Source organism: Camelus ferus, chromosome 15, assembly GCF_009834535.1.
Source record: "Camelus ferus isolate YT-003-E chromosome 15, BCGSAC_Cfer_1.0, whole genome shotgun sequence".
In the NCBI taxonomy this organism is placed as follows: Eukaryota; Metazoa; Chordata; class Mammalia; order Artiodactyla; family Camelidae; genus Camelus; species Camelus ferus.
In genome coordinates, this window is record NC_045710.1 from 34671472 (window position 1) to 34690934 (window position 19463).

Consider the following 19463-nt stretch of genomic DNA (forward strand, 5'->3'; position numbering starts at 1 on the left):
AACCACTCCCTAGGTTTCCTTGTCTCCTCTCTCAAATATTCAAAAAGGAGAATTTGACTGGTTTAGCTACAAAATAGGGTACATCTCCTTGGGCCAGCCAAATGTCTGCCCATGGCTTATTTACCAAAGTCCAGAGGAGGGGTAGGGTCACACAGTACAAACAGGCCAGCAAGGTCTCTACAGTGGTGGAGGCAAGAGTCAGAATCTTTCAGAACAGAGGATGGGTAAAATCAATGATCTGCATCTCTAATACACAATTTATGTTTTAAATTATGTGATAAACAGAGAAGAATGCATTTCATTCTATCACGTTTCTGGCTAGAGAACACAAGCCCAACACAGAGCAGTGGGTGAGATTCAATGCATTTCTCCATTAAGTGGCAAGACAGACACGCAAGAAAGGCAGAATAATAATTAAATAATTAAAGGGGAAAATCATTTCCTTTGCCCTATTAACTGAATTAAGGTTACCATTTTTTTTAGGGGGGAGGGTATAGCTCAAAGTGGTAGAGCACATGCTTAGCATGTATGAAGTCCTAGGTTGAATCCCCAGTACCTCCTCATAAAAAAAAAAAAAAAAGTAAATAAATAAATAAATCTAATTACCTCCCTCACCCCACAAAAAAAAAAAAAACCTAAAAAAAAAAGAGCTTACCATTATTTTTTAACAGAATGTGAAAAGCAGTATTTACCAGTGAGAAAACAAAGCCAATGGTAGTTCAGACTTGTTCAAAGTGACACCATCATTGGCTGACTTATACATTGTATCTAGCTATTTCTTAAACAGTGTACATAACCTTTGAATAAATCATGACTGGGACTGTTCTGGCAGCCCTGTTTCTACCATGTTACATTCTCCCCAGCCACAGTTAATTGGATCACAGGTAGAGAACTGACTAAGGAGAAAAAAGCCATTTCAGCCAATAAGACTTTCTACCTCAATATTTTGGTAGCAGAGGCACATTAATGGTAGAGCACTAGAGCAAAGGTCTCTAAATCTTGATCCTGAGAGTCCCGAAATGTATTGATTCCTGTCCTTCCCTTTTCCTTTGTGAAATGCAAAATGATATTTTTATAATACAAATTCTTTAAAAATAACATATTATTTAACAACACCCATATAGATGGTAAAATCTGTAAAGGATAATAACAGAATGATTATCTCAAAAAAGCAATATAACAGTTACCTCTGCAGGGCAGGGAGAAAGATGTGTTCTGAGAGGTGTAAACCAGAGGTTTTTAAGGAAGAGCAGTGTTCTATTTCTTAGTCTGGGTGGTGGTTACTATATATTTATTTTTAATATGTATTCATACATGTATATTTTATACATTCTTGTTCTACATGACATAATTTCTCAAAAGGAAAAAAAAATTTTACTTGAGTAAATTCAATAGGTCTCTATTCATTTCATGCAAATATGTTCCAAGACCCATAGTTATTAAAGACAATTTAACAGTAGTAGTATTCATTCAAATAAATAAAGTGTGTGTGTGTGCATGTGTGTGTGTGTTTAAAGCATGCTGTTCAAACTTCATTGGATTCTAGGGTTGGAAGAAACCTGAGAAATCTTCTAATTACTTGAAGGTCTTTATTTAATAAAGATAAAATTAATAACCAGAAAAGTTAAATAACTTTCCCATTTTCTTCTTCTATCTCAGAATCCTGGGTTCTTTCTAGTAAACTACCACTTTCTAACAAAAGAAGGGCAAATGCATATTTCAAAGATTCAATTATTTTAACACTTATTTTATTCTTAGAAGACTTGACTGCCTCAGAACTGAAAATAAATTCTATGTGATACAGTATCTATACAGAAGCAACATTTTATAACATGATTGCTAGATATCAAGTACATCCAGAAAAGAAATTACTGCAATTTAAAATGGAATTTTACTGACAACTACTAAATTTTCTTCCCTGCTTATTAATTTTAAATCATACAATAAAGTGAATTTAATGATACAGCAATTCTTATGGGTATGGGGAAAATTGCTTCCCCTTTGCTAAACCCATCAAAGGTAATTGAAGATTAATAATAATATGTGTTGTAAAAATTGGCTTATTTTCACTAATGGAAGATGCATCACCACTTCTGATGTTATAACTTGTTACTTAGAAAGGAAAAAGAAATGGCAATGCCTACAGACAGGACTGGCCACATTACTTTCAGGGCCTAGTGAAAAATGAAAATATAGTGCCTAGTTCAAAAAATAGAATAAGGGCCAACACACAGCAATTTTAAAGATACTAAAATATAAAACATTTTTCTTTCTTCTTTCCTCTCTCTCAGATCATCACGGTGTTTCTTTTATTTGCTACTTAATGTCTTGCTGCCTTGCACTGGGATACTTTCAGGGCCTAAGCCACTCAAAGGTGCCCTGGGGCACCATTCCACAAATGTGTGCACTTATACTCACCAGCTGCCAGGTACCTCTCACCAGCTGTGCCCTGGGTAGGGGCAGAAAGTCATCTTCCCTTCCCATGGCCTGCCACACTAACCCGTGCCAGATGGGCGATCCCCAAAAGATTGCAACCTCCACTCTAGGAGGCACTTGGTACCTGGATATGGGGAGGGCTAGCTTGCCCCTGCCAAAGACACCCACCAAAAGCACTGTGACGTGTGGCCACTGTCATGCCTGCCCCAAGATTCTGCAGGTGCACGTGCTGGACCCTTCCCCCACCCAACAGGAACCCAGGTCCCTGCTGGACGTTACTGGTAGAATACAACCTCCTCCACTTCCCCATGACCAAGCTGCCACTGTAGGCAGGGGCAAAGAGGAGGGCAAAGGGGAGGGCAAGGCAGGGCTTGGGGTGTCAGGGCATGGGAGAGCCAGCAGTTGAGAACCCATTCTGGAAGGTCAGCAGATGGCAGGAGGTGGGACCACATGTGAGTTAAGGAGCCAAGCCCCCATCACATGTTCCATTGTCCCAACAACTTCACTTACAAAACACACAAATTCAAAGATAAAATTATTAAGAGGAAATACAGACATTATATCCCAAAAGTGGACCCTCTGAGCACCAGGCCCTAAGGGAATGTACTAGTCACATACCTGTGACGCCAGCCCTGCTCACAGAACTACAGTCACTTCCAGAGCATGCCAAAAATGAAATCACAAATACCTGTGTGTATTTGTGTATACACATTTATGTCTGTGTTGAAATAATTTTTTAGATGAAAAAACTATTGCTGGCAGGATTCAAGTCAAGTTATAGTGCCAAGCAGTAAAAATAATAAAGGCACTTCTTCCAAAAACATTCTTTCTTTGATAAACAGAGGGGAAAACATTGTGTACAAAATATTTAAAATTTTTAAGGATTTTTTAGCTATCCATATGAAATACAGACAATTATATGTCTATTTGTGGAGGCTTTCAGGTCCTCTATTGTAGGGAAACTATCCATTTCTTCTACCACCTAGAATATCATTTCTTTCTTCCCTAATGTACTTCATTTAGTAATCCCCACTGATCTTCAATACTCAGTCAAATCCCATCTTTTCCTTCAAGCTTTCCCCAACTATCTCAAAGTTATCTGTAGTTTGCTTGTCTCTTGTTTACCACTGCTTATGGTTTATTACCTTTTGGTAATACGTACATTGAGTTCCCAAGCCAGAACTTTACTTAAGGAGACCTCTGTGATCTTTTAGTATTTCCTGTGCTTTTTATTTCTTTATCTTCTTATTCATGGCTTAATAATCTTATACTGCATAAACCTAATCAACAACTTAATAAAAATAGGGCTCCAATATGTTATTAAGAACTTGCTTAAATGAGAACAAAATTTTCATTGGAAATAAAGGAACAGCAGAAGATGAGGATATCCGTGATCATAAAACCTTACGCCAAGAATGATATTAAGCAAAAATGTGATGAAATTGAGTAGAATGTAATCCAATCTTGCACACAAAGAAGCAGCACCTTCAACTATGTCCTCTCTCGATTGCCAGGAGACACACTGTTGCCAATGCCTGTTTGCAACTGGCAGTATGTTTTGCCTCCAAACATTTCTGAAACTCCTGTTTCATCCTAACTATAAATACTCCCCCTTTGCCTTTTCTTTCAAGGCTTTTTATTACAGGAGCTAACTAACCTCAACAAGTGTGTTAATGACGGATGGGATGGACCCTACCAATTTCTCCCTGCCAAGGCAACATTTGTACATTTAAAACAGGTATTTTGGGGAGATAGATTCCTAACTAAAAAGGAGGGCTCTAATTACATGAATTTTTGTCATTTTTATGGTCTCTGTCCTAACACTTCTCTCAGTTACTTGAATAGATCTTTATTAGTTCTGCTAATCCTACACCCAAAATTTTCCTTCTGTAACCCTGTCATGGAAGCCTCCATTTTGGCCCCATGTCAACCATGAAGTAGGACTCAGAACATATTCAAATCCCTTCTAAAGAAACTCCACTCCTCAAATTTTTATAAGCAATGTAGATTTTACTGAAGATTTTGTAAAGGAGCTAAGAGAGGATTTTATAAACCATGGCATATAGCACACAATTTTACTAATGTCCCCACTCCAATTTGCCTTTTTTCTCTTGTCCCTTGAGAGAAGGGGTAACAGAGATTCAACATTTTCCCATAGAGGGACCAACTGCCAGATTATCTATGCACTAGTGCTTCTATTCTCTCCGTTATTTACAGCAATAGTCCCAATCTAGACTTATTGGTCTGAGAATGAGTGTCTCTCAGCCAATATGTAAGACCAGGTAGTCCTAAAAGTAATGGATATCTGGACATAAAAGATCTGTTCTGTGCATAGATTGGGTGTGATTGAGGACTGGAAAGAAAGTGGAAATGGCATAAGTGTATGTTAAACAACATGAGGAGCATGGGTGCTTAGGTGAGGAAATATGCATGTCAGTTTAAAATAGAGTTGTATTTAAGACGTTTGGGGGTTTTATCACAGCATGAAGAGGAAACCGAAAACAAAGAGAAGTAAAAAGAAAATGGAAAACCCCTAACTCATGCAATTATTGGATTTGTTAAAGTATCATCAATTTCATTTAGTCTTTGTCTAAAAAAGTGCAACAAACCTGTAACCACAAAACTAATTAATTAATTTGACAAATATTTGTTGAATGTGTACCATATGTCAAGCAGTGTTCTAGATGCTTAGAATATATCAGTAACCAAAACAGAGATCGCTGCCCCTGTGATGCTTACGTTCTCCGGCCTGGTGTGGGGGGAGGGGGACAGACATAAGCAAACATAACAAATAAGCTATCTAGTGTGTCGTAAGATGATGACTACTATGGGAAAACTAAAGTACATCAAGGGAAAGGGGAATGGGATTCCTGGGATGTGGCTGGTGGTAATTTTCAGTATAAAATTAGGAGGTCAAGGCAAGCCTAAAGAAAGTGAGATAGTTAGCTAAGCAGATATCTGGGAGAAGAACATTCCAGGTGAAGAGCAAAGGTCACAGGGCAGAGTGTGCCTGCCATTGTCATCGAAGGGTAGGGAGGCCTATGGTGGTAGTAGAGGTGAGGTTAGATTATGGAAGACTTTGTAGGCTATTACAAGGACTTGAAATGGGGAAGCCATTGAGTAGTTTTGAGGTGAGGAGTAACACGAACTGACAGATTTTAAAAGGATCACTCTGGCTGCTGTCGTAAGAAATATTGTGTGGGGGAAAGAACAGAAGCAGGGAGTTGGGGGAGGCTATTAAAGTCATTTGTTGAGAGATGACTGTGGTTTGACGAAGGTAGTGCAGTAGAGGTGGGGAGAAGGGATCCGATTCTAAACATATTTTGAAGTTATGAGAGAAACTGAGGCACTAAGGATGACTCCAAGGTTTGGGGCTTGCACAATTAAAAAGATAGAGTGAGGCAACTGACCATAGTTACTAAAAACGCCTGATTCTAAATGTAACACTGCTGTTGAACAAAAAGTTGCATTTGCCATCATATAATTCGGAATCTCTTTATTACTCTCTGCTTTCCTTAAATATTTGTCTCATTTATTAAAAATGATTTTCACAACTGCAGTATTTTGAAGAAACTCTATTTACTAGATAGCCTGTAGCTGCAGGTAAGTTTATTTTACTCTTCCAACAGTGGAAAAGAAAACAGTCTTCTCTAGCTTCATATGTTCAATCCATTTAGACAATTTCTAAAATTGAAGTAGGTTGACTTTTCAGTTGTTTATTTAAAAACAACATAAATAGTAGCTAACATTTATTGAGCACTTATTATTGAGCACACCAGGCCATTGCTAGATTGTTTCATACACATTTGCTTCACAGCACCCCTCTGAGGTTGGGAATTATCTTCACTGTAGACATGAAGAGGTTTAGAAAATGTTGAACTACTTTGCCTGGGCTAGGAAGTAGCAGATCCAGGATTCAAACCTAAGTCTAAGTCTAGGGCTTTTAAAAACTGCACACATTGTCTCTCTAATTCACTACTAAATAAAAAGGCATGTGGAATGTTAGCACTTTTTTGTTTCTGAGAATTACTGAAGCTTCAGATTTGCCTCTGTCTTAGTTCATTTCAGCTGCTATAACAAAATATAACAGACTGGGTGGCTTATAAACAACAAAAAAATTTTTTTCTCACAGTTCTAGAGTCTGTGTAGTCCCACAGTTCAGTGTCCAGTAAGAATCCAATTCCTGGTTCATAGATTGCCATCTGCTCACTGTAATCTGACATGGCAGAAGGGAAAAGGGACCTCTGAGGGATCTTTTTATTAGGGCACTAATCCCATTCGTTAGGGCTCCACTCTCATGACCTAATCATCTTCCAAAGTTCCCACCTCCTAAAACTATCACATTGCGCATTAGGGGTCAATAGATGAATTTTGGGGGACACAGACATCAGCCTACAGCATAGAAATGAATATAGTTTTAAATGTGGCCATATTTTAATGGAGTTTCATGGGTTACAATCTGAGCCCAGTTTCCCCATCTTTAAGCTGAGAGAAAGGATCTAAATCAGTGATTTCCAAGTCTTTAAAAATTCCATCTCTCTCAAGGCAGGATGTATCGCATCACTAACAGGGATTCATTATAGTGGAAGTTCTCAATGAGGTAGAAGTGGAAGAGGGCCTGGGAATTTGACAGAACCTAGCCCTGAAGATTCTGATATTACTTCTATTCATTCTATCAGTGGTTTTCAAACTATTCCTGGAGGAACACTGGATGGCAATACCTGGGCTTTTCCAGCCCTTCTCTGTTTGTCAGCATCCACCCATCTTCAACCAGGGAATGTCCACTTTGATCATTTGATAGAGTTGGACTCCCTGTCATATTTCACGCAAACAAAACAAAACCACCACTGCTCTACTCTGAATGGTTTGAAAACTACTGTTCTAACTCAGTGCTTCTCATACTTTAATTTAGTGTTTGTGAATCATCTGTACAATCTTTAAAGATGCAATTCTTAACGAGTGGGTCTGGGCTGGGGCCTGAGATTCTGCATTTCTAATAAACTCTGGTGGTTCCAGTGCTGCCGAGTGAGCTCAGATCACGCTTTGTGTAGCAAGGACTAGAATGATCTCTAACATTGTTTAAACTCCAATAGTGTTTTGACTCAACCCAAAAGACTATTTATGAAAGATTTTCCCTACAATGATCTTAAGTTTACCAAAATGGTAAATTTTCAATTTCTAGATTTCACCTCCCCCTCCCCTGAATCTCAGTCCATCTGCCTCTGTCTTTCCATCTATCTGTCTCGTTCTCTCAGTGCCTCTTCTCTCATTCTTTCCCTCTTTTGAAAGGTAAATATTCAATCTTCTTGACGTGCATTTAAAAATCTTTGTATGTACAGTGAACATTGTGCCTTAGCCAGTTCATCTCAGCAAGAGCTAACTATGGAGGGTCTGGGAAATTTGCCATAAGTGGGTTATTTAAAGGTAGCTACAGTGACATGCTCTCCTAAATTTAGTGGCTTAATGAACTTCTCCAGATTAAGGAGTAACTGTCTTGCACTCTCCCACCCTTTGTGTAAAAAATTTAGTGCATACTTAGACTGATTATTTTCTTTCCTGTGTTAGAACATTCAAACAATTCTTTTCTCAAAACAATTCCTCAGCTGCCTTTTCTCCACATTATCCTTTTTTCTACAGAGGGGAAGGGGTTATCCCCTCTCAGAACTTCCATTACCAGAGCTGACTCCCAACCCACCCCAACCCCAACCCTCTATACAGCCCTATGTCTCAGAATCCCACTGTCCAATGCAAGAGTCAACAAACTTTTTCTTGAAAGGTCTAGATAGTATAGTGTTTGGCTTTGCGGTCCGTAGGTTCTCTGGTAAAACTACTCAACTCTGTCCTTGCAAATGCCAAAGCAGACACAGACAATATGTAAATAACTGTGTGTGGCTGTGGTCCATTAAAACTTTATCTACGAAAGCAGCAGACAGCCATACTCCCTCCCCAACCCCACCACCATCCCCAGGCTTTAGTTTGCTGACCCCTGATCTACATGCTTGTTGAAACTATACCAGGCAGATTACAGCTCCTGGGAATTTGGAATTGGTACCCTGAGGCTGAGTTAATAATAACTATCGGTTGCTAAGCAGAAAAGTTGGGCAAACTGGGTGGGGGCAATTGGTGGAGAGCCAGGATCACTATTTGGGACACAGGTCACATACAAGCAGAAAGCAAGCAGAGAAGCCAATATGCAAAGAGAATAAAGCAGACATGCAAAGAGACTAGAGACCAGAAGATGAGAGAAAAAGGAGGAAGGGAGTTCTCGTAGAGTTGACTGTGCTTTCCACAGTTGTGTCTCATATTAATCCTTGCCTATTTTTACATTCATTCCTCCTTTCCTTTAGCCAGCCCGCACAAATTTCTGTTTCTTGCAACCAGATAACTCCTAAGTCAAGCAAACTTTTATACTTCAGACATTCCAAAGGATTGGCAGTTCTTTGACTTGAACAGTCATCTCTCACACAACCAGGCTTTGCTAGGTGCAGGGCCACTCCCCACCCCAACACTGCCACTTCTATTCTATATTCTTTTCTTTCTTCATAGTTTGCTCAGACATCATCTCCTGTGGCTGAGTTAGGACCTGGTTCCCATTGCTCCTTATGTGAAGCCTTATCACTGCACTTACAGTACCACATTTTATTTTCTGATTGGCTTGTCTGTTATGTTAACTGTAGCTTTCATCTCTGTGCTAAGTATAGGGCCTGGCATATAATAGGAACTTAATACATTTATTTAATAAACAAGATAAAGGTACACAATGGTAAACATATCTGTGAAACAGAGATATGTTCCAACCAGCCTGAAGGCTCAGGATCCTTGGATGTCCGTCCAGCTTCATAAGCCCAAATAGAAATAATATAAGTGATGAGTTTGTTCATATGTAAAGAATTATAGAAATGTACTCAATATGCCATTATACTCAACTTTGCTAATTAGTGTTGTTCAAACCTATATACTTACTGAACTTTCTGTCTGCCTATTTTATCAGGAATAACACGTTAGCATCTCCCACTAAAATTACCAAATTTTTATTCCTCCTTAGAGTTCTGAAATTTTTGCTTTATGTATTATGAGGTTATGTTATTAGAGCAACACAAATTTAGAATTTTAAAAATCTTCCTGGCCAATTAAATCTTTATCACTATGAAGAATCTCTCTTTACCTTTAGTACTGCTTTTTGTCTTAGAGTCTACTTAATCTAATCCAGCTCTCTTTTGGTAGTATTGTATGGTTTAGTTTTTTCTATCCCTTTTCTTTCAACCTTTCTGCATCTTTATATTCTACATTTATCCCTTGTAAATAGCATGCAGTTGGGTTTTGATTTTTCTGTCCAGTCTGACAGTCTGTGCTAGCTGGTTACATGTATTGGTGGCCGCAGGTTCATCACACCTCCTAATATTTACATCTTTATATAGTTCCCTCTCCTTGACTCTGGGCTTGTAATGTGCTTTATCCAATAGAATGTGGTAGAAATGACTATGTGCTAGTTCCAAGCCTAATCCTTTTGGAAGCCCTGAGCTTGTGTATAAGAAGTTTGCCTATCTTCAAGGAGAGACTACATGAAGCGGAAGAAGTCATGAAACTACTTGTACAAAAACCAAAGAATTTAATCAACAGTGAGAACCAGTGCCCTACACAGATGATTTCAGTCAAGCTGGTCCAGCTGACCACCATTGGAGCCATACTGAGATGCCGGACATGACAATGAAGAAGCTATGTGGGATGTTTCAGCCCCAGCAGACATCACCCAGAAATGAGATGAGCCACTCCCTTTGTGTCCTATGCAAATTCCTGACCCATAGAATCATGAAATATAATTAAATGGTGGTAGTTTAAAGACACTAAATTTGGAGGTACTTTGTTACATAGCAATCAGTAATCAAAACAATCTTTTTCATTACATTAGGATTTACTTTCACTTAATGTAATTAGTAATATATTTAGGTTTAAATCTATCATCTTACTAAGTACTTTCTATTTGTCTTGTTGTCTGTTGTATGTCCTCATTTTTCTCCTATCTGACATTTAGATTGATTACTTTTTGTTACTCCATTCTGTCTCTTGAAAAATTGTTTGCAGAAAGGATTTGAGGCCTATGTTGCTCTGCTCCAGATAGCATTTTAGTATGCTTCCAACAAGGGCTTCAGGGCATTAGCTAAAAGGAATTATCCTAACCCAATCTAAGTCTTGAGATGTTTTTAAAATGAGATGTTTTCTCTTTACTTCTAGGATATAGCCATTTGGATTCCTAGTCCTAAGCAAAGGGGCTTCAACAGACCTCTCTTCCTTCCCCCTTAGTATACCCTGACTGTAATCATTGTCCTCCATCCCTGCTCATCCTCTCAGCAATCTTCTATGGAATGGATAAATGGATGTCCCGAGGCCTCCACCATTCCTCAGATCATAGCCTGGTAATTCCTATCTTGTTAGCTCTCTGATGCCTTTGGGCTGATTTTTTAAATATTTTACTGAGTTTTTCTACTGTCCTCAGGAGGAGGATTAGTCGCCAAATTACTGCCAATACCAGGGCTTATAAATATGATTAAATACAGATATTTGCTTTCAAAGACCCTTAAATAAAAAAAATTAAACTTTCATTCACAATTCTACCTTTAGAGTCCAAGTGGCAGATCAGTACTTAGGAATCTTATATCCTAGTGTTGGTATGTAACTTGAGGAAACTTATTTCGTTTACTGAAAAATACTATTGAACATCACCTCTGTTTCAAAAGCTATTCTAAGAAACTACACTATAAGGATGAAAAAGATATTACCATTGACCTCAAGGGGGTTGAAGTAGAGATTCCTTGTTGGTAAACCAGTTATTTTTAGTGACACATAAATATATGTGATACAATGATAAATACATTTAAAATATAAACATGTATATTTGAGTTCCTATCACTTCTCAGCCAAAACATGAGATTGTTTTAAACACTATATTTTCCAATGCATTTGTCTTCTAGTAAAGTTTATTACTGAATATGTTGCTTGAAAGCATTTAGTTTTTTTGTTTGTTTTTTGTTTTTATTGAAGTACAGTCGTTTACAATGTGTCAGTCTCTGGTGTACAGCACAATGTTCTAGTCATGCATATACACACACATATTCGTTTTCATATTTAGTATTTTGGAGAAAGAGTCCAAGCTTTAGAGAATATCTTAAATGTAAGGATCCTCTTTTTCCTAAAGAGTAAGCTCTGGTTTCCTAGCCTTTTTAGTCTTGTGAACTCTTGGGAAAAATCTACTCGCTCTGAATCATTATTATTTTTAACCAGAGATTTTCCTTGATAGGTATTCAAATTCCTCTAAAGCAGCCTCCAAGTATGCAGGTGTCCCTGGACTCTAAACTAAGTGTGACAGATTTCCTAAGAGACCTGAGCGAGCTTTATTGTCAGAGATTATTTAAATGGGCCCAGCCTCTCTGGTATGAATCAGTCAGCAGAGAAAACTTAGTGGATGAGGGTGCAGTAGATTCAGTATTTGACTTGGATAAGTTAACATAAAGTTTCTGAATTTGTTTTCCCATCCATGATAGATTGGCTCCTAGATGATACCTCTCTAAAGTATATATAACTCCCAGCTCTCAAATTCTGTGATTCTTCTAGAGTTGAGGAGGACTGTTTGGTCACCTGAGTTTAAAGTAGATTAGAAGGGAAAATAGAAACTAACATTCACTACATCAAGTAAGACAGTAGTATAATAATCTATAAGGAGATGAATACCTATATTATGTTAGTGGCTACCATGATAACGACCAGCAGAGAGAAAACAAAACTGAGGTCTGAGGATGCTGTCACTTTCCAGAAGCCGCCTTCTCTCAGACTTTCTTCCTTCTTTTGTCTGCTCCCTTTCTGCTAAACTCTTCCTTTAGAAACTTCCTTGAATTTGTCTACATGAGGGGGCAACAGTGACTACTCTGAAGGAAGAAACTAAAGCAACTCTTGTACATTTGCCTTGTGGCCTCTGACTCTAAATGTATCTATGAGGCCCTTATAGTTTATGAGAGCTAGTGTAATGAGAAAAAAATGGAACCAGTAGATGACTCTGGACAAATTACAGAAACACAGTGTTTTCATCTGTGGAATGAGGGGCTCAAACACATCCATTTTTGTTATTATATATTGTAATACCTTAAATTTTTCTGTATCTCTGTCATCCCCACAACTTGACTTGCTTTATTGTCAGTAGGTGTTTGTTTCATACTCTGCTTACTTGATACTTAAAGTCTGGCACATAGTGAATATACAGTTAATATTCATTGTTCAGCGATAAATGCTGGAGAGGGTGTGGAGAAAAGGCAACTTTCCTACACTGCTGGTGGGAATGTAGTTTCATGCAGCCATTATGGAACATAGTATGGAGTTTCCTTAAACAACTAAAAATAGACTTACCATATCTATATATCCAGCATTCCCACCTCTGGGTATATATCTGGAGGGAATTCTAATTCCAAAAGATACATGCCCCCAATGTTCATAGCAGCACTATATACAATAGCCAAGACATGGAACTAACCTAAAAGTCCATCGGCAGATGACTGGATAAAGAAGTTGTGGTATATTTATATAATGGAATACTACTCAGCCATAAAAAAGAATAAAATAATGCCATTTGCAGCAATATGTATGGACCTGGAGACTGTCATTCTAAGTGAAGTAAGCCAAAAAGAGAAAGAAAAATACCATATGACATCACTCATATGTGGACTCTCAAAAAAAAAAGAAAAAAAGGATAGTATGAACTCATCTACAAAACAGAAACAGACTTGCAGACATAGTAAGTAATCTTTTGTTACAGGGGGAAAGAGGGTGGGAAGAGATAAATTTGGGAGTTTGAGATTTATAAATGTTAGCCACTATACATAAAAATAGATGTTTAAACGTTTCTTCTGCATAGCACAGGGAACTATGTTCAATATCTTGTAATAACCTTTAATGAAAAAGAATGTGAAAACGAATATATGTATGTACATGCAAGACTGGGACACGGTGCTGTATACCAGAAATTGACACATTGGAACTGGCAGTACTTCAACTAAAAAAAAATTGTTCAGAAAGGAAATGAACTTCTGTTAACACCTACTACACTTCAGTCACTGTCCAGGTCTCTTACATATACCCTTTTAAAAAATCCATTCAATACATTTGTGAGCTATGTATCAATAATCTAGTTTTTGAAGATGCGGATATAGGCATTCAGAGATGTAATTATCAGATCACAATGACAGCAATAAAATGGAACTTCAGTTTTGTCACTCACCCTCTATTTGATAGGTTACTTTTCTAAGCTTCAGTTTCCTTATCTGTAAAGTGGGAATTAATAAGAGTTAGGATAGGGTTGGCAGATTAAGGGGAAAACAACAACAACAACAAAAAAAACAGGAAGTATATTCCAAAGGTAAGATTCTTACTCTAAAAATTATACTACGTTTATCTGAAATTCAGATTTAACTGGGCACACCTGTATTTCATCTGACAACCCTATTTTAGCATTATGGTTATGACAATGCATGTAAAGGACTTAGCTCAGTCCCCAGCATTTATGAGCACTCAGTAAATGCTATGTTTCTTAAATTTTGGATCTGATTCCAAAGTTTTTGTTTTGTTTTGTTTTGTTTTTTACCTCTTAAACACTAAGCTTAGTTTCCACACAAAATTTCAGTCAAGCGAGGGGGATACTACTTTAAGTTTCTATTAATTCTTTACCGTTCCTAAAGCGCTTTCAAAGCCTGGTCAACGGCGGAAAGCTCTCAGGGAAACCCACAGAAGCTCAGGTTTTGGGGGCCGTCGCCGCAGTCCCACCACCGGCACCGCGGGCGGACCAGCCTGGCGGCCACTCTCGCTCACCTCCGCCCTGCTCTGCCCCCGTACCGTCTCGGCCACTCAACGGCCGCGCCGCGCCCCGCCGCACTCCTGTAGGTCCTTCCCGGGATAGGCGAGGCCTTTCCATTTTCCCGCCTTCCCCAGCCCCTCCTCAGACCGAAAGCCGACTGGCCTACAATGTCTCGGCCCTGCCTTCCGCGTGAGTCCCGCCCTTCCGGACACTACATCCCCCTTCCTCTCCAACCGCTGTTCTGGGCAGCCTGCCGTGTCCCGGGCCCAGCCCTTTGGTAAGATGTGGGAGGGGACAGGGAGGGATGGGCGGAGCCCCGCTCCGGAGGGGTCGCCGGAGGCGGGGACCGGAGGTAGGGGCGGGGCTAATCTCCTTGGCGCCGCGTTGCCATGGCAGCGGGGGAGGGCAGAGGGAGGGGGAGGAAGCGAGCAAGAGGGGGATGTGGTACTGCCGCGGCCGCCACCGCAGCTGCCGCTGCCTGCTAGTTTCCGCGTCTTCCCGGAGGCGGCTGCTGGAAGCCGCCGGGAACAGCTGCGGTGCTCTGCCATATTGTGTCTTCCCCAGCCCGACCCTCGCCTCTCCGCTGCGGCGGCCGAGCTGACGGTGAGTCCGGGGTGGAGCGGCGCCTTCCCCGGCGGACGCCGCCCGGCGTCCGCGTTCCACGCCCGGATCCGCGGCGCAGCTCCTAGGCGCGGAGGCAGCGCTTGCGGCGGGCCCCGGGCTTGGGGAGCGGAGGCGGCTGTCCCGTGACGCGCCCGGACATTTTTGTCCTGTGAGGAATTGGCGCCAGCGCGGGGGTCTGCCCTGCGCGCGGCTTGGGTGGTGTGTGGGCTCCTGGGAGGGTGGGGTGACGAACTGAGGGTAGTGCGGACCCGAGAGGAGTTAAAGAGTTTTTCCTGAAGGGTAATGACTAGCCAGGAGCGGGTGTCGTGAGGCGGAAACCGCGGCAAGCGGTGCCGGCTCTTCGGGAAGGCTCGGAGGTGGCCCGGAGGACGCTTATGGCTTGAATGGGGGCGAATCTGCGGTGAGGGGAAGCGCCCCAAGCTCCTCGGGAGGCTTTGCAACGCCCCCTCCCCCGGCTTGAAGTACAGCGAGACGTGCCGAGCGTGGAGTCCTCGTCCGGCCCCGGGCGGACTGGCTGGGCCCGGCCAAGTAGTGCCGAGGGAGGCGCCGGGCGCGGCTGGGAGTGAACTTCGAGCAGCGGGGCGGTCAGGCGTTGGGGTGGATAGGGGCGGGACCCGGATGTGTGCTGGGGGGCCGACCCCAGCACACTCTGGCCCCTCCTCCAGCGGGCGCCCCGGGGGCCTCCGAGGGCGGCTGCCTTGGAAGGGTGGGAGTTGGTGTTTCAGCGCCGCAATATGGGCACTTCCTGTTCGTCGCTTCTCTGGGCCGGTGGTTATCTCTGCCCTTCAGTCCTCTTTCCTAGGTAGGTGAGAGGTCGTGAGGGCGTGTACGAGGCTCTTCAGCCTTCTGAGTTGCTGCAGAGGTAGGGCTGGAACCTGGGGGACACGGTGGGAGTCAGGGGAAAGCGGCCCATGTGCAGAGTGCTCCATCTTACTCCACCCCATTACCCCTTTGCAGAATGCCTCTGTTCACACAGCAGTTCTCAGAGTTACGGTGTCTTAACTCATTGGGGGCACATTCAGGATCTTCTTGGACCTGATTTTTGCTTTAAAGTCTCTTTAGAGCAGCCTCTATACTTCTTTTTCTTATTACAGAAAAAAAAAAGTCTTAGCGTGCAAAGAAATGATATTCTTTCTTCTACCGCAACTCCGAGGTTGCGGGAAGAGGTCGATTATTTTTCCAGATTAGTTTACGCTGTTTCTCCTGTCTTCTTTCTGATTGTGACAGCCACGTGGCTGGCTGAGTGTAATTGAGTGTCCTAGCGCCACTAGGGCTGAAGCTTCACTGCTAGCCAGGGGCTTTGTAACTGTGCTGTATCTTTGCATCCATTTATTTTAGTGTTTTCTGAGATGGGGAAGTGGAAAAAGCTGAACTGTTAATGTCTATCTCTGTTTCTTTCGAATCGAAGACTTGTCTCTGTTTCCTTGAAGTCCTTGTAAAAATATATTGACATTTGTGCCTTTTTCTGCCGTTTTGATGATTCATCTTTAAAATCTCAGCAGTATTAGTTACCATAAAGGAGTGATGGGGAATAGAAGAGTACTTTATGGAGTTTCTCTACTCTGGGAGAAAAAAGTGTTTGAATTTCAGAACCGTTAATAAGAGGTTCTAATATAATCAGAAATAATCACATTCTGGAGGATTTCTTCTTGGTAGTTTATAAAAATCTAAATTTTTTCTTTTTAACATAAAAAAATGTGACCTGAAAAGATAGAAATACATTACCAGTGAAAATACTTGTTTAGGGATGAAATACTTAATTGATTTTTTGGAGGGAAAGTATTAACAGTTAAAATAACTGTTAACATGAACAGACTTTATTTTAAGGGAGTGAAATTTAACTTTTAGAGTACATAAAAGGTCAAGAGTTGAAGATTAAAATTTTATAAAAGTAAAGTAATTTTAAATAAAAAAGGATTGAAGGTAAACTTTTGGAGAGTTTGGAGATTTTTAGAATTTAAGTACATACAATCCTTGGTTACTTGTGTACCATGTTTCATTTTCTAAAAGCTTTGGTGAATTTGAATTATTTCTGTAACATGTTTTTATTTGAATCAGTTTTACTTGAAGAATGCTACACAGGAAACATTTAGAATGTTTAAAAGAATTGTGTGAAGAAGTTATAGCAGCACCATTTATTAGAATTTTATGCCATCATAGTGGTTCTCAATCAGTATAATTAATAGATAAAAAGATGAGAGGCTCTTCAGTACAGAAAAGATAATGCAATTGATTGGTTTATTTATTTTTTTGTTTTGTTTTGGGGGGAGGTAATTTATTTTATTTATTTTCAGTAGAGATACAGGAAATCGAACCCAGGACCTGATGCATGCCAAGCAGGCACTCTACCACTTGAGCTATGCCCTCCCCCCAATTGAGAAATGAATATGTGTGCTGACCACTGAGAGCAATGCTTAATTGAGAAAGAAGAGTAAATGAGGTGAAGAAATACTTATATAAAGCAGGAAGCACTGAAAACATATGCTGGAAGATAACTACATTATTAGTAATGGGATCCCACTATCAGGTGAAACTGTTTACAGTGCCACCCAAACAAGGCTTAATCTTGTTCTTATGGCAGCTTGTATGTGTGTGTGTATTGCTTTTAGATTGTTGTCATTTTAGTAGCTGGGTTTTGAATAAATGCAAAAAAAAAAAAGTCCTCCAAAATAAAGTTTTGAGGGCCCAGTGCTTTGCTGATTTCTTAGGGAAGAAAAAAGGTCTTAGATTTGATCTCTATTCTTAAGTTGAAGAGACAAGATTAATATATGTGGGGAAAAAAGGTTTACAATTTAAGAGGATATAATTAGGAGTTAAATTGTATGATGCAGGCAGGTGCTTTAAGAGTTAAGAGGAGAAGGAAACTAGAGAGTTTGAGTAGATAGGGGAGACTTCTTGAAGAAAGTTAAGGCACTTGCTTTCTAAAGTCTAACCTCTGTGTTACTACCATTAGATTAATCTTCCTAAAGATTATATCACCCTAATGACCATACCCTTTATATCAAGCAGGAATGCCAATTTCTTCTCAAGACTTCTTAAACTTTGGTCCCAGTCTTCTTCCAGCTTATCTTCCACTAACTTACAGGAACTGTTCATTATTCACTACTTCAGTGGGGTATAACAATTCTACTTTTTATCTTTGCTGATACATTTTTTTTTTCTGTTTGTAATGCCCCTGCACACATACTCTAAACTATTGGAAGACCTACTCAAACTTGAGGCTTGGCTAAAATCTTGATGACCCTGAGAGCCTTAGAATCATAGTATTTTAGACCTGCCTTCACGTCTCCAACTGAAAATTCTTTTCTTTTCCCTAATAATATATTATTATTCTGTGCTGTAGCCCTCTATACTACCTTGTTTTTATTTAATAAATATTTTTTGAGCATCTACCATGTGCCACTCACTTAAAGGAACTGAGGCTACAGCCTTGAATGAGGCAAATTCCAATATTCTTTGTTAGTTGTATTTTTAGGTTTTGTCACCACAAGAAAGTTACAGTCTTTGACCACCCAGAAGAGTCTTATTTTCTCAGATATATGTTATTTGCTTAATGAATTTTATTATTTTCTAAGTAAAGGCAAGGCAGAACTTACAGTATGAGGTGGAGAGATGGTTAGAAAAGTCTTGTAAAGTGAATGGTATAAAAGAATAATTAATTATGGATAGTCTTGAAAACATCACTCCTGAATTTAAACATAGTTTAGTACCAAAAAAAAAAAAAAAAGCTGGCATTTGAGTCTGGGAATGATAGGATAAAAGCCTTATTTGAGGAAGTTTCACTTGACAGCAGTGTGCAGCACTAATTATTAATTGTGGGAAGAAGAGAGACCTATTGAAGGAAAAATAAATAACTTTGAGAATGAGGTTTGGAAAGGGAGCATCATCAAGAAGATGGTGAGTTTTGTTAGTTGAATGTAAGGTGAGTGGGAGATAACAAGGTGAACATAACCTTTAGGGACTAGAGATTAAAGATGTGGGATAAATCTATTCAAGATAGAGGTGACAGCTGATGTTAATGATTTTTTGTCATAGAGTTAGTAATTAAAGTGTTGAGGCCTAAGAATGGTGCTTTGGGAAACAAGAATAAGCGGTCATCTGCTTTAGTCATATGTGACTTCATAGTTAACACTGTAGACTTGTTCAGTAACTTTATTTCCACTGTATGAGAATGCTGTCTCTGTTTTACAACCAAATATAAAGGGACCAAAAGAACATTTTATCATCATTTACTTACAGGGGATTTTGATTCATGTATTTTTTATTTTTCTTACCTTAACTTTTTTTTATTTAAATGAGCTTTTAATTTTAGAATAGTTTTACATTTACAGAAAAGTTGCAAGATAGTACAGAGTATACCTCACCCAGTTTATTCTACTGTTAACTTTGTCAACAAGGAAACAAAATTGCTATGTTGCTATTAACTAAATTGCATGCTTTAATCAGATTTCATTTGTTTTTCCCTAGTGTCCTTTTTCCTGTTGCAGAATTCTTGTCTCTCAGATTTTTCTTGTTTTTGATGATTGTGACAGTTTTGAGGAGTGCTAGTCAGATATTTTATAGATTG

General features: G+C 39.7%; 1 protein-coding gene and 1 long non-coding RNA gene across 5 annotated transcripts in view; one reads left to right on the forward strand and one right to left on the reverse strand.

Moving 5' to 3' along the window:
• Positions 1-14494, reverse strand: part of LOC106729769 — a 230439-nt gene extending 215945 nt beyond the window's left edge. For both annotated transcript variants that reach the window (XR_004326315.1, XR_004326314.1), the window contains exons 1-2: positions 14287-14494; positions 13700-13742 (exon numbers count right to left, since the gene is read on the reverse strand). This is a non-coding gene — a long non-coding RNA (uncharacterized LOC106729769). The remainder of the gene's footprint in view (positions 1-13699; positions 13743-14286) is intronic.
• Positions 14495-14674: 180 nt separating this feature from the next.
• Positions 14675-19463, forward strand: part of FOXN2 (forkhead box N2) — a 50844-nt gene continuing 46055 nt past the window's right edge. Inside the window, exon 1 of one of the 3 annotated variants that reach the window (XM_032497479.1) lies at positions 14675-14875. The gene's annotated coding sequence lies outside the window, so the exon portion shown is untranslated. Of the gene's footprint in view, positions 14876-15560; positions 15759-19463 lie in introns of those variants that run through there. The other 2 variants (XM_014560179.2, XM_006185780.3) reach the window with 2 other exon arrangements.